A 14,468-nucleotide genomic window follows, 5' to 3' on the forward strand; every position below is an offset into this window, starting at 1 on the left:
GCATATAAGTTAAATAAGCAGGGTGACAATATACAGCCCTGATGTACTCCTTTTCCTATTTGGAACCAGGCTGTTATTCCATGTCCAGTTCTAACTGTTGCTTCCTGACCTGCATACAGATTTCTCAGGAGGCAGGTCAGGTGGTCTGGTATTCCCATCTCTTTCAGAATTTTCCAGTTTGTTGTGATCCACACAGTCAAAGGCTTTGACATAGTAAATAAAGCAGAAGTAGATGCTTTTCTGGAACTCCCTTGCTTTTTCAATGATCCAATGGATGCTGACGATTTGATCTCTGGTTCCTCTGTCTTTTCTAAATCCAGCTTGAACATCTGGAAGTTCTCGGTTCAGGTACTGTTGAAGCCTGGCTTGGAGAATTTTGAGCATTACTTTGCTAGTGTGTGAGATAAGTGCAGTTGTGCGGTAGTTTGAGTATTCTTTGGCATTGCCTTTTTTGGGGGCAATGAGAGGGAGTTTCAGGAGGGAGGGGACATACATACACCTATGGGTTATTCATGTTGATATTTGGCAGAAAACAACACAATTCTGTAAAGCAATTGTCTTTCAATTAAAAATAATTTAAAAAAAAAGAGTCAGACACGACTTAGTGACGAAACCACCACCACTAACTGATGATATTGAGCATCTTTTCAAGAGCACACTGTCATTTGTGTATTTGTGTTGGAGAAGCGTCCATTCAAATCTTTTTTTTTTTTTCTGAAAAAAATGTTTATTACTTATTTACTTGGCTGCATTGGGTCTTAGTTGTTGCAGGCGGGATCTTTAACTGGGGCACGCGGGACCTATCACAGATAGAACCTGGGCCCTCTGCATTGGGAGCTCAGAGTCTTAGCTGCCGGACCACCTGGGAAGTCCCTCATTTATTCTTTTTAATACTTTCATTTATTTATGGCTGTGCTGGATCTTCATTGCTGCTTTCGGGCTTTTCTCTAGTTGAGGCGAGCAGGGGCTACCTTCTATCATTACTCGTGGTGCTGGCGCTCCTCACTGGGGTGGCTTCTCTCATTGTGGAGCACGGGCTCTTGGGTGTGCGGGCTTCAATAGTTGCAGCGAGAAGCCCCAGTAGTTGTGGTTCCTGGGCTCTAGGACACAGGCTCAATAGTTGTGGCACACGGGCTTCGTTGCTCCGTGGCATATGGAATCTTCCTGGACCAGGGTTCGAACCTGTGTCTCCTGCCTTGGTAGACGACTCTTCACGACTGAGTCTCCAGGGAAGCCCCCAGTTTGTTCTTTTTAATTCAGATATTTATCTTTTTGTTGTTGAGTTTCAAGTATTCTTCATGTATTTAAAACACTTTTATCCTTCTCCCTTTATTTACGTAGTTCAGTTCAGTTCAGTTGCTCAGCCATGTCTGACTCTTTGCAACCCCATGAATCACAGCACGCCAGGCCTCCCTGTCCATCACCAACTCCTGGAGTTCCCTCAAACTCATGTCCATCGAGTCGGTGATGCCATCCAGCCATCTCATCCTCTGTCATCCCCTTCTCCTCCTGCCCCCAATCCCTCCCAGCATCAGAGTCTTTTCCAATGAGTCAACTTGCATGAGGTGGCCAAAGTACTGGAGTTTCAGCTTTAGAATCATTCCTTCCAAAGAACACCCAGGACTGATCTCCTTTAGAATGGACTCATTGGATCTCCTTGGATCTCTCTTATTTACATAGTACATCATAATAAATACATGTTCCAAAGAGTAAATACATGGTCCTTTCCTCTGTAACACATACTGGGTACCAGCTGTGTGTCAGGCACTACTCTAAACTCTGGGAATGCAACAGGAAGGCTCTAACTGGCCATGGGAGAGAGAAACAGGTGAGTGAAAGGCACAGACAGGTATGCTGTTGGTGCAATAGAGTGTAAAAAGGCCATGACCTTCTCGTCAGCAATTTCTGTACAAAGAAACAGTCTTGGCATTGACGTCATTTGGAATTCAGGCTGGAAATGTCACTAATTTCACCTTTGCCATGCTTGTGCTGTACAGATCTGGTTTGTGTTTTTGAAAGGTTTTCCCAGGCATTTATAGCTTCCAGAACTCAGCAAAACATGACTAACACAGAAGTTAATGATATTACTGAGATAAGGACCACAGTTATTTGTTTTCCTGAGATGAATCATAACTGCTTTTCCCCTGTATGAAGTTGTTAGGCTCCATCATGGTTTTCTAAAATAAGGTGAAGTAAAATGACCTTCAGTAGTTTAGAGAAATCCATGCCTTCCTAATAGCAAGATTCTATCTGTTGATAGAATATATACCCATGTAATTTGATCTGCAAGCTGATTTCTAATTTTTCTTTCAACTCTACAGGCAAAAATACTATGTTTGAACATATATGTCCTTCATGGTAGGACAGGTATAAGATGCTTTGTTCTCTCTGTTTCTCGTTGGAAGCTTAAATATTTAGCAACCACACCTGCAGAAGCATCTGGGCACTTACAGTGAAGTAAAAGTCACTCAGTCGTCTCTGACTCTTTGCGACCCCATGAACTATACAGTCCGTGGAATTCTCCAGGCCAGAATACTGGGTTCAATCCCTGGTCAGGGAACAAGATCCCACATGCTGCACTGAGAGTTTATATGCTGCAAGTAAAGATCCTGTGTGCTGCAACTAAGGCCTGGAGCAGCCAAATAATAAATAAATAAATATTTTTTAAAAAAGGATCAAATCAAGATTCCGAGCGTCACAACTAAAAATATCCCACGTGCCAAAACGAAGCTAGAAGATCCTGTGTGCCACAACTAAGACTTGGAGCAGCCAAATAAATAACTAAATACATATTTTAAATAAAAAATAAAAGGATAAGGTAATGAATATTTAAAAGGCTGAGATAATAGAATTAGATAGAATTTATAACACTTTATTCCTGAATATCTGTATTTCACCTTACACCTTCTTTCCACTTTTTGGAGATTAGTATACTGGCAGACAAGGTGAGTCCGGACATACTGCTTTTCTGCCTGAGTGCCCAGATCCCTTTGTGAACAGGTGAAAGTGAAAAGTGGAAGTGTTAGTTGCTCAGTCGTGCCCAACTTTGTGACCCCGTACCCCGCCAGGCTTCTCTGTCCATGGAATTCTTCAGGCAAGAATACTGGAGTGGGTAGCCATTCCCATATTACTTAGTACCTACTGCATTTTGTACTGTATCATTATCTACTTGGGGCCTTCTCAGGTGCTCAGCGGTAATGAATCTGCCAGCAACGCAAAAGCTGAGGAGACGTGGATTCGATTCCTGGGTTGGGAAGATCCCCTGGAGAAGGAAACAGCAACCCACTCCAGTATTCTGGCCTGGAGAATCCCACGGACAGAGGAACCTGGCAGGCTATGTAGTCCATGGATTGCAAAGAGTTGGACACGACTGAACCACTTCCCACACACACATTATCTACTTGTTTCACGTGGGAGAGCACTCCCCCCACCCCACCTTCTGCCCTTTTCCATGGCAATTCTTCCTTGTATTTTGTGGATCTTATATTTCTCACATTGGAATATGTTGGTATTCCACCAATTGCTATATGCAGTTATGGTAGCCAGTTCCCAGAGGAAAAGAGCCAGATACAGCTCTTCTCTTGACGAAAGAGAAGCTATTTTGACATTAGCCATTTTGTCATATAAGCCTGGCTACAATGCTTGTGCTTTAACAGGTCTTAGAAATTAAAGCTTAGTAATTAACTAAGTGTTTGTTCCTTGGAAGAAAAACTATGACCAACCTAGATAGCATATTAAAAAGCAGAGACATTACTTTGCCTACAAAGGTCCATATAATCAAAGCTATGGTTTTCTCAGTAGTCATGTATGGATGTGAGGGTCGGCCATAAAGAAGTTTGAGTGCTGAATAATTGATGCCTTTGAACTGTGGTGTTGGAGAAGACTCTTGCGAGTCCCTTGGACAGTAAGGAGGTCAAACCAGTCAATCCTAAAGAAAATCAGTCCTGAATATTCATTCGAGAGACTGATGCTGAAGCTGAAGCTTCAATACTTTGGCCATCTGATGGGAAGAGCTGACTCATCGGAAAAGACCCTGATGCTGGGAAAGATCAAAGGCAGGAGAAGAAGAGAACAACAGAAGATGAGATGGTTGGATGGCATCACCGACTCAATGGACATGAGTTTGAGCAAACTCTGGGAGATGGTGAAGGACAGGGAAGCCTGGAGTGCTGCAGTCCATGGGGTTACAAAGAGTCGGACTCGACTGAGCAACTGAACGATAAGACTCAAGACTGGCTGGAAGCTGGGCAATGGTGATGTTGACCTTTTCTGACCTTTATGACTGCAGTTTGCACTCTGCCGGCCTTTGTTCCAATTCTATGCTGAACTTTCCTCTACTCCAGCCCCTTCATGAATATGCATACACTACCCAAGTCCCTTCCTGAATATGCTTGTACCCCTAGCTTAAAACTTCCCAAATTTTGCTGTCAGGGAGACACTGCTTTGGGAAAGGTCCCCCTTGCTCCTCCTTGCTGCAAGTATTAAGTCCTTCTTCCAACCTTCAGCTTTAGTAGGTCTTTTTGGGCAATACCCACCAAGAGGTGATCCAACTTTCTGGTAGAACTGCTGTTAAATTATTAAACGATGTTTTCACTTAAAAAAAAAAATTTGGCTGCACTGCATTTTCATTGCAGCATACGGGCTTCTCTAGTTGTGGTGCATGGGCTTAGTTGCTCTGCAGCATGTGGGATCTCAGTTCCCCAACCGGGGGTCAAACCGGTGTCCCCTGCATTGCAAGTCAGAGTTTTTTAAAATGTAATGAAGTTAATTAATCTAAATTTATTCAGTGCACAGGCTTCAGTAGTTGCAGCCTATGGGCTCTAGAGCTCGGGCTCAGTCGTTTCTGGACACCGAGTCAGTTGCCCTGAGGCATGTGGAATCTTTCCAGACCAGGGACTGAACCCTTGTCCTCTGCCTTGGCAGGAGGACTCTCATCCACTGTACTAGCAACGAAGTGGCAAAGCGAGTTCTTAACCACTAGACCAGGAAATTCCCTGTTTTCACTTTTGAATTAGTCTAATTTTGTTTTACTCTTTCATGTTTAGAGATAGTGCTATTTTTCAACTTTTTTCAGAAGTCTGTATAACAAACTTGACAGAATTTAAAATGATATGAAGGAAAATCTCATTTTACTAAAAAAGCTGTTGGTGATTTTGCATAGTCACAGAAGTCATTTTTCTTCTCAGGAGTTACATGGATACAGTCAGTAAAAATCAACAATTTCTAAAAATGATCATGTGCTTGGATGTCACAGCAATGAAAAATTGCTCTGAGTTTTCTCAGTGCTCTCAATTTCTGCACCATCTCATTGCAGAGACCGGCACCAGTCCAAGACACGGACTGAGTGGCCTGCTTCACTCTCCTCCGAGCCCTGGAATTTGAAATCTTAGCCTTGAAACTGGAAATGGAGGCCAGTCCTTTGACCCACTCCTAGGACTTCATCCTACAGATATTTTCACGAAATGTCAGAAACGAGGTTATCTATTGTGACATTGTAATAGCAAAAGATTGGAATAATCCACGTGTCCAGCAATATAGGGCCATTAACGCAGCTATAAACAAAAGAATGAGGACTACCTCTCCATACCGACACAGATAGAGCTCCAGGGCATGTGAAGAGGCAAGGTACAAAGAGCACACATAATCTGCTGTCTCAGGTGTTGTAAAGCAGTGGAAATAATGACATGTATTTACATTTACCTCTATTGCATGAAGAACCATTGGAGGGATAAACACAATGTTAATGTGAAGGGCTGTCCTAGGTGGTGACAAGGGCTAGATGGGCTTGGGGCAGATAAGACCTCTCAGTGTGTACTTTTTAATTTGCTTTGATTTGTAAATGAAATATGGAGAAGGCAATGGCAACCCACTCCAATACTCTTGCCTGGAAAATCCCATGGATGGAGGAGTCTGGTAGGCTGCTGTCCATAGGGTTGCTAAGAGTAGGGCACGATGAGCGACTTCACTTTCACTTTTCACTTTCATGCGTTGGAGAAGGAAATGGCAACCCACTCCAGTGTTCTTGCCTGGAGAATCCCAGGGACGGGGGAGCCTGGTGGGCTGCCGTCTATGGGGTCACACAGAATCAGACACGACTGAAGCGACTTAGCAGCAGCAGCAGCAGCAGTAAATGAAGTAAATGTATTAACTATTTACAAAACAAAAATAAGCTGCTTCAGGGAGAAAATGTCACAGAGGCAAGTAGTTCTACAGATACTTCGTGTAATTTGAAAGTTTCCAAATTGCCTTCTTTGACTAGACGGACCTTTGTTGGCAAGGTAATGTCTCTGCTTTTTAATATGCTGTCTTGGTTGGTCAAAGCTTTTCTTTCAAGGAGCAAGTGTTTTTAATTTCATGGCTGCAGTCACCATCTCCAGTGATTTTGGAGCCTCCCCAAAATAAAGTCTGTCACTGTTTCCACTGTTTCCCCATCTATTTGCCATGAAGTGATGGGACTGGATGCCATGATCTTAGTTTTCTGAATGTTGAGTTTTAAGCTATGGTTTTTCCAGTAGTCAGTATGGATGTGAGAGTTGGACTATAAAGAAAGCTGAGCACTGAAGAATTGATGCTTTTGAACTGTGGTGTTGGAGAAGACTCTTGAGTCTCCCTTGGACTGCAGGGAGATCCAACCAGTCCATCCTAAAGGAAATCAGTCCTGAATATTCATTGGAAGGACTGATGCTGAAGCTGCAATACTTTGGCCACCTGATGCCAAGAACTGAGTTATTGGAAAAGACCCTAATGCTGGGAAAGATTGAAGGCAGGAGGAGAAGGGGACAACAGAAGATGAGATGGTTAGATGGCATCACCGACTCAATGGACATGAGTTTGAGCCACCTCCGGGAGTTGGTGATGGACAAGGAGGCCTGGTGTGCTGCAGTCCATGATGTTGCAAAGAGCGGGACATGACTGAGTGACTGAACTGAACTGAACTGAAGTTAAAGTTCCTTCTATTATCAATCTTTGGATTTTTTTTTTTTTTTTGGCAGTGCTGTGAGGCATGCAGGATCCTAGTTCCCTGACCAGGAATCAAAACTGTGCCCCCTGAAGTGGAAAAGCAGACTCCTAACCCTGGACCACCAGGGAATTCCCTCAGTCTTTGGAAATTAAGGGGAGAATCTGACCAGTGGAAAGCTAGGCTACCTACTTCCCTGGATTTATCTCAAGCTTCCTTTAGAAAATTAACACATGTGGGAAGGTATTACCAAGACTTGTTTATCTACTAGAAGAAAGCCAGTTCAGAGTGAGGATCAGTCCAATAGGACTTCCCAAACCCCAAGGAGAGACATAGGGCCAGACTGGGAACAGGTAATAGTAAAAAAGATTTTTTTTTTACTAAAAGTTAGAATAAAATTTACTTTAGATCCCAGGGGTAAAATATTCTTGCATTTTCAATCAATACTTTCCTGGCATTCTAAGTGTAATAAATAATTTACTTAGATTTCAGTACGAATCTGTAGAAGAGGGAAGATTCAAGGCCAGACGATGATCACATTGACTTGGAAAAGAACCTTTACTCATCATTGCAAATAAAAACAACAATGCCACGAGACATTGAGCTGCGGGGTGACTCAGAGGCGACTGGATGTTTTACAGCGTCACATCTATTGGTGATCTTCTGGGTACCCATGTTAACAAGATAGGTAAGTGGGCCCACAGGGTCTCAGGTTATGCAGGTAAGATCAGTGGAATCAGGACTGACTGCTGGGTGTTCCGATTCCAAAGCCTGCATCTTAGCCACCATGATGACCTGGATGTTGGATGCTCTAACACATTTACTGGACCACTGACCACAGTCAGATTCACATCCCTGAAGTTCAGGGGTTAGGATTGAATACATTGGAGCAATTTATTCCATCCCTTGATTCTCTCAGAGCTTCGCACAGCTTTTTTTTTGTGTATTGTTGTTTAGTTGTATACTCGCTAACTTGTATTCGACTCTTTCACAATCCCATGAACTGTAGCCCACCAGGCTCCTCTGTCCGTGGGATTTCCCAGGTCTGAATCCTGGAGTGGGTTGCCATTTCCTCCTCCAGGGGATCTTCCCGACCCAGGGATTGAACCTGAATCTCCTGCATTGGCTGGTTGATTCTTTACCACTGAGCTACCTGGGAAGCCCCTTTTTGTGAGTTAGAAGACACTATATAAATAGTTCAAGCTGAATTATTCATAAAAATGGAGAGACCAAGGTAGTAGAGATCTCTTGGTGCTTTAATCTATATTTAAATGAATACAGATGGGACTTTCCTGGTGGTCCAGCAGTCAAGAATCTGCCTCGCAATGCCAGGAGCATGGGTTCAGTCCCTGGTAGGGGAACGAAGGTCACACATGCCTGGGGGCAAGTAAGCCTGCAAGATGCGGCTGCGGAGCCCATGTGCGCAACTAGAGGACCTGCACGCCACAAGGAAACGTCCCACGTGACGGTGAAGATCCAGCGTGCCACCACTGAGGCTCCACAGAGCCAAACAAACACACATTAAAAAAGAAATCAATAGATGTCAGAACACAAAAGTCGTTTGTTCAGTCAGTGAAGTGAGTCAAACTTCAGGTGTCAGGGCAGAGTGTAATTTCTCATCCCTAATTTAAAGACTTAATTCATCTTTATCACTCAAATCCTTTTGGAGGAAAATCCAAGTCAAAAGAAAAGAGAAGGACCACATACCACTATTAGGAATGTAACAGCCACAAAGAGAGAGTGTGCTGGTGTCTGTGACTGGCATTGCTGTCTGTGACTTGACTTTCCTATATGTGAACAACTCTTGGCAAAATACAGAGCAAAACAGTGTTTTCAACAAAGATGAAATGATTTTATAATATATTTTAATATGTTTATTTAATAACATTTAACTTTGAAATTTAAAAAGTCTTAAAAATCACATCTAACTCAACAATGTTAGCAGAAAAGTATGAATTATTTTCAACGAATGTATCAGGTTTTCTGGGAGGGATGGGGGTTGTCATTGTTTTTGTTTTTATAGTCCAGCTAAAAAGAGTTAAAATTAAAGTTCTCAAAAGAAAAGTAATAACTGTTATCAAGGCTCACACTCAGTTAGCCTTCATGGAATCAATAATAAAAAAAAATCATTGCAAAATGCACCGAACCTCTTAGTATCAGACTAGATAAGGATGTAAATATTTAACTAGCACTTGAGGTTTCTATTATTTTTTAATTAATGAGCAGTGCATTTTCCAAATAAATGCTGCTAATTCACTACTTATTTTTGTAGTTACTTCTTTCCTTACTGATTTTTGTAACTTTTTTATTCTTAAAGTCTTACTTCTGATCAAGTGTCTGAAATACAACCCGTGATGAGGTGAACCCCTAGTTTTCTCGGCTGTCCTATCACCTGTTACTTATGTGGTGACTGGCTTCGGCCCTTTACCTTGGAATCTTGGATTTCTCTGTCCTTTAAAGCGCTAGATTAGGTCTTTAAGGCTTTTCAGCTCTAACATCTAGTATGTACTTATATCTCTAATTCATATATTCAAAACAAAATACTTATTATGTTTCAGTATTGAGACTTGGCTGACTTTTCAGCTCCATGAATTGAGTCTTATAAAATATTTGCTACTGAACAGATGTAAATAGCCATCACTTGGCCTAGTTCACCTCCATCCCTCTTCTGGTATTTTCTGTTCCCGTTCCTGATTCAGGCTTAGAGGCACACAGTGTTCTTCATCTGTGGTCACTGACCCCAGAGATCCTCTCACAGCCTCCTCTCTGGACCCAGCTCCGTTCCAGATCTCACATTTCACTTGACTTAAGATGTAGTTTATCACCTTTTCTGCAGCACATAACTTTATAAACTTACCAGGCCCCAGTGACAACCCTTCAGCACTTGGCAAGGTGTCAATGGATCATGATTTTTTTTTTTTGTACAGATCATGTTTTAATGGCACATTTAAAGTACAATTTGGTTGTCATTTGTTTAACTTGGAATTCCTTTCTTTTTTTTTTGTACAACAATGGTTTGAAGTATTCTTTCAACCCAAGCTTTTGGGGGTTTACTGTTCTAGGAGTGGGGAGGGCTTTGGGCCAGCTAGCCGTTTAGAATCCCAGGATCATAGTCCAATGTCTTATTCTGCCTCTAATTCCTGCCCAGGGGAATAAAGATAAGTTGGAGCAAGTGTAGAATACTATTCCTCCTAAAAGCAATACAGAGATGGGTCCTGGAAGGCTCTAAAGGTCCTGCAAGACAGGCTCTACCTTTTAGAATGTATAGTCCGGGGACTTCCTTGGTGATCCAGTGGTGAGGACTCCGTGCTTCCATGGCAGAGGGCACAGCTTCTATCCCTGCTTGGGGAACTAAGATCCCAGGTCCCATGTGGCATGGCTAAAAAAAAAAAAAATTATAGTCTGGTTGGGAAGATATACCCAGAGCTAGAGATATACAGTAGTCAAGCAATGAGTGCAGGCAGTTCTATGACAGATGGACAGTGTGCTGAAGGTAAGGGGGACTCTTCTGACTGGGGAGTCAGGAAAGGTGTCATGTGGGGAAGGATAGAAGCTGTAGTTGGAGGTTTCAGGTGAAATTCAGCTGAGGAGGAGAGAAATGAAGCGCCCCTAGTAGGCATATCCTTATAGCAGAACCAATATTTTAACTGCACTATTTCTGAATCTCTACCTATTGTCCCCAGTTCAGTTTTTTTTTTAATTGGAGTATAGCTGATCAAAAATGGAATACTTTCAGGTGCACAGCAGAGGGAGTCAGCCATTAATACACATGTGTCCATTCTCCCCCAAACTCCCCTCCCATCTAGGCTGCCTGGTAACACTGAGCAGAGTTCCCTGTGCTATACAGTAGGTCTTTGTTGGTTATCCATTTTAAATACAGCAGTGTGTACATGTCCATCTCAAAATCCCTAACTATTCCTTCCCCTTCCCCTTCCAGTTCAGATTTAAGTTCAGAACATTTACCCCCTATATCCTTCTTTAACCTTCCTTACTGTTCTGCTTACGTTGCCTCTAACAGACCCCTGCCATCTGGCTGTAAAGAGGTTTACTCTCCTCCAGATATAAATGCCTGCCCCTGCTTAGTGCAGAACAGCAGGAGGCATGAGGTAAGCATATTGCCAAGTCTTCTGCTGGACGGTATCTTTTAGGATGAACATAATCGGGGGAAATTTTTTCTCTTGCTGGGTAAACCTCACCAAATGTTTTCTGAGTCTCATTACAAGACCTTCTCCTTGACTGTCAGCGTGGATTTTCCTTTTCAATCATTTCAAGTCCACATATATGTAGGCTATCCTAATAATAAATAACAACAAACTGGGCAATAGAGGAAGTAATGGAAAGCAGGAGGCAGGCATAATCCGTCAGCTACTTCTCTGGTCATAGAATCATTGAGAGTTGCCTGTATAAGAAAATGAAGACTTTTTTCCTTTTTTTGTGTAGTTGCAGCTTTTTCAGATGGCCAGAGTTCAGCTCTTGAAGGAGCATTTCCTGAACTTCTCCCTTCTAATAGAGAGGTCCACCTGCTCTTGCCTGATGGGAAAACCTTTGCAGGGTCAGGCACGCAGGGACTCAAGGGACATTTGTTGAGCGAACTAAAGAAATGAATGAAGGTGTTGGATATATGCGATCGGATCAGTCTTTTTTTTGCTTGCACTGGGTCTTTTTGCTGAATGGGCTTTTCTCTAGCTGTGGTCAGCAGGGGCTGCTCTCCAGTTGCAGAACACGGGCTTCTTGTTGTGGAGGCTTCTCTTGTTGCTAAGCAAGGCCTCCAGGCACTGGGGTTTCAGTAGTTACGGTATATGGGCTCCGTAGTTGTGGCTCACGGGCTCCAGGGTACAGGCTCAATAGTTGTGGCCCATGGGGCTTTGCTGCTCTGCAGCTGATGGGCTCTTCTGGGACCAGGAATCAAACCCACGTCCCCTGCATTGGCAGGCCGATTCTTAACCACTGGACCACCAGGGAAGTTGTGTGTGTGTGTGTGTGTGAAGTCCTGGGGCCACTCTTTATATCATCCAGTTTTATGGTTCCCATTTAGTCAATTACTTGAGTCTATGAGTAGTTTTAGAGGCTCAAAAATCTTTCCAATGAATGCTCTGTCCTTACATGCTATATGCTGACTATAAATAAAATGCATACAAACAGAGCAGCTCTGTTTCTTGTTTGAAAACAAGCTGCTTTCAAATCTAGGTCTCCCAGGGCATATTAAGCTAAAAAAACAACTGCTAGTTATTTTTCAACTAGCTAGAAAAACCATAAAATATTTCATGCTCTCTGTACCTGTTTCGTTTTTCTGATAAGAGACAAGAGATAAGACCCAGACATTCTCAGCAGTTTCTGGCCTATGAAAAGGTTTTAGTTCAAGAGGACCTTAACTATAAGTCCAAAAGGCATTGCAACACAGTTTTGATGTTACTCAGATCTTGGGTGTCATGCCCCCTTCATGAACTGAGCAATACCTGTTCCTAGTTGCCAATGTTGAATTGGAGATTCCTGGGCTCTGTAAGTGTTCCCAGAGCTGGGCCTGCATGACACACCTGCCCAGATTTATAAGGGAGGACCACAGAGAAACAGTTCCTCTCTGAATGACCTAACTTCCAAGAGATTGATCACATTGTTTTCAGTGTTAAGAAGTCACATCAAAAAAATAAAAATAAAAGGCAGAGTCCTGCTCTCAATGCACTCTAGGGAGGGCACAGCCGTAACAAGGAGAATAACTGACCTTGGTCTAAGACAGATGGAATCACGAGGACTGAATCCCTTTTTGGTGTCTAGCTCTGGACATCAGCAGACACAGGCTCTGCTGTTTACAGCGTGGCTTCTGTGCCCACACGTTTTCCAGCCTTTACCAGATAGCTTTGACTTTTCTTTCTACTCACCTAAGGTTTAATCTTAGCTGGCTGTCTGTGTTGAATGACTTCCAATTGTCCTCTTGCCCATGTAATCACCACCCTTCCCCACCCAGCCTGCCTGCCAGGAGGCTGCCCTGCAAGGACTGCCGTCGCCCAGCTCCCTAGGTCTCTGGCTTCCTAATGGGCTCAGTCCATGGAAAGCCCTGGAAGGAGATGGGAGGTCAGGATCCTGCTTACCCCAGCTCCCTTCCTAGGAGGTCACTGAAGACCTCTGCCCAGGCAGGTGGCCTTCCCTTTCTTTGTCTTCAGATCCTGGAAACAGTCCCTTTAGGCCTACGGTTGACCATGGCCCTTCCTGGTGCACTAGCCCCAGGCTGCTCCTCTGCCCCTGTGGTTTATGCCTTTACACTTAAATGATTCCTTTAACAAATACACCTCAATTTTCCATTTTGGAGTGTGCCACTCATTTCCAGATGGGACCCTGCCTGGTTAGGGCAGTGTAAGGGAACGCAGGCTGAGGTGCAGTCGGATTTCTGGGGGCTCTCTGCAACCGCCCTCAGAGAGGGGTGGCCGGCACGCAGGAGTCTGCCGAAGCGTGGGATAACCCTCGGTAAGCTGCTTTTTTCACTCCCAGCTGTTTCCCAATATGTAACAAAAATGGTGTAGACTACACGATGGCATGGTCTCTTCCGGTTCTAACATGAGATGGCCTGCGTGCTCATATCCGACTCTTTGGGACCTCATGGACTATAGCCCGCCACACTCCTCTGTCCATGGGATTTCCCAGGCAAGAATACTGGAGTGGGTTGCCATTTTCTTCTCTGGGGATCTTCCCCATCCGGGGATGGAACCTGCATCTCCTACATCTCCCGCATTGGCAGGCATCTTCTTTTACCCCAAGCCTATTACCCTGTGGAGAAAGCAATGGCAACCCACTCCAGTACTCTTGCCTGGAAAATCCCATGGACGGAGGAGGCTGGTAGGCTGCAGTTCACGGGATGGCTAAGAGTCGGACACGACTGAGCGACTTCACTTTCACTTTTCACTTTCATGCATTGGAGAAGGAAATGGCAACCCACTCCAGTGTTCTTGCCTGGAGAATCTCAGGGACGGGGGAGCCTGGTGGGCTGCCGTCCCTGGGGTCGCACAGAGTCGGACACAACTGAAGCGGCTTAGCAGCAGCAGCAGCAGCTATTACCCTGGCCTGTGCATTCCCACTTCTGGGTTTTCTAACGGATTGTGCAGGGCGCCGCAAATTTACAGAGCGTTTTGCTCTCATTTCAGTATCTACCAGCAGCCACGAGGAGGAGGCAGTGGGCTTTCCGCTGCAGTGGAGACAAGCGCTGCAGCACACCAGAGTTCAAGGGCACGGCGGCCGCCAACTCCTGTCCGGAGCTAGTACAGGCGGGCGGCCAGCACACACGGAAGGCTCCGCGAGGCAAAGGCCTGGAAGCGCAACCCCGGGAAGAACGCAGGTCTGGAGGTCCAGTCCCGCGTTTCACCCCTTCGGACCTTGTTTTCTCGCCAGCAAAGGGAGGGCGGTGAGGGGAATCGATGAAAAGGCACGGATCCAGGCAGGCGCCTGAACTCAGGTACCGACCCCGACCGCTGCCTGGAATTGCGGGGCGCGGAAGGCGCAGGAGAACAGCTCGAACCAGCGG

This window comes from Bison bison, unplaced genomic scaffold (assembly GCF_000754665.1).
Source record: "Bison bison bison isolate TAMUID 2011002044 unplaced genomic scaffold, Bison_UMD1.0 scf7180017864456, whole genome shotgun sequence".
Lineage (NCBI taxonomy): Eukaryota > Metazoa > Chordata > Mammalia > Artiodactyla > Bovidae > Bison > Bison bison.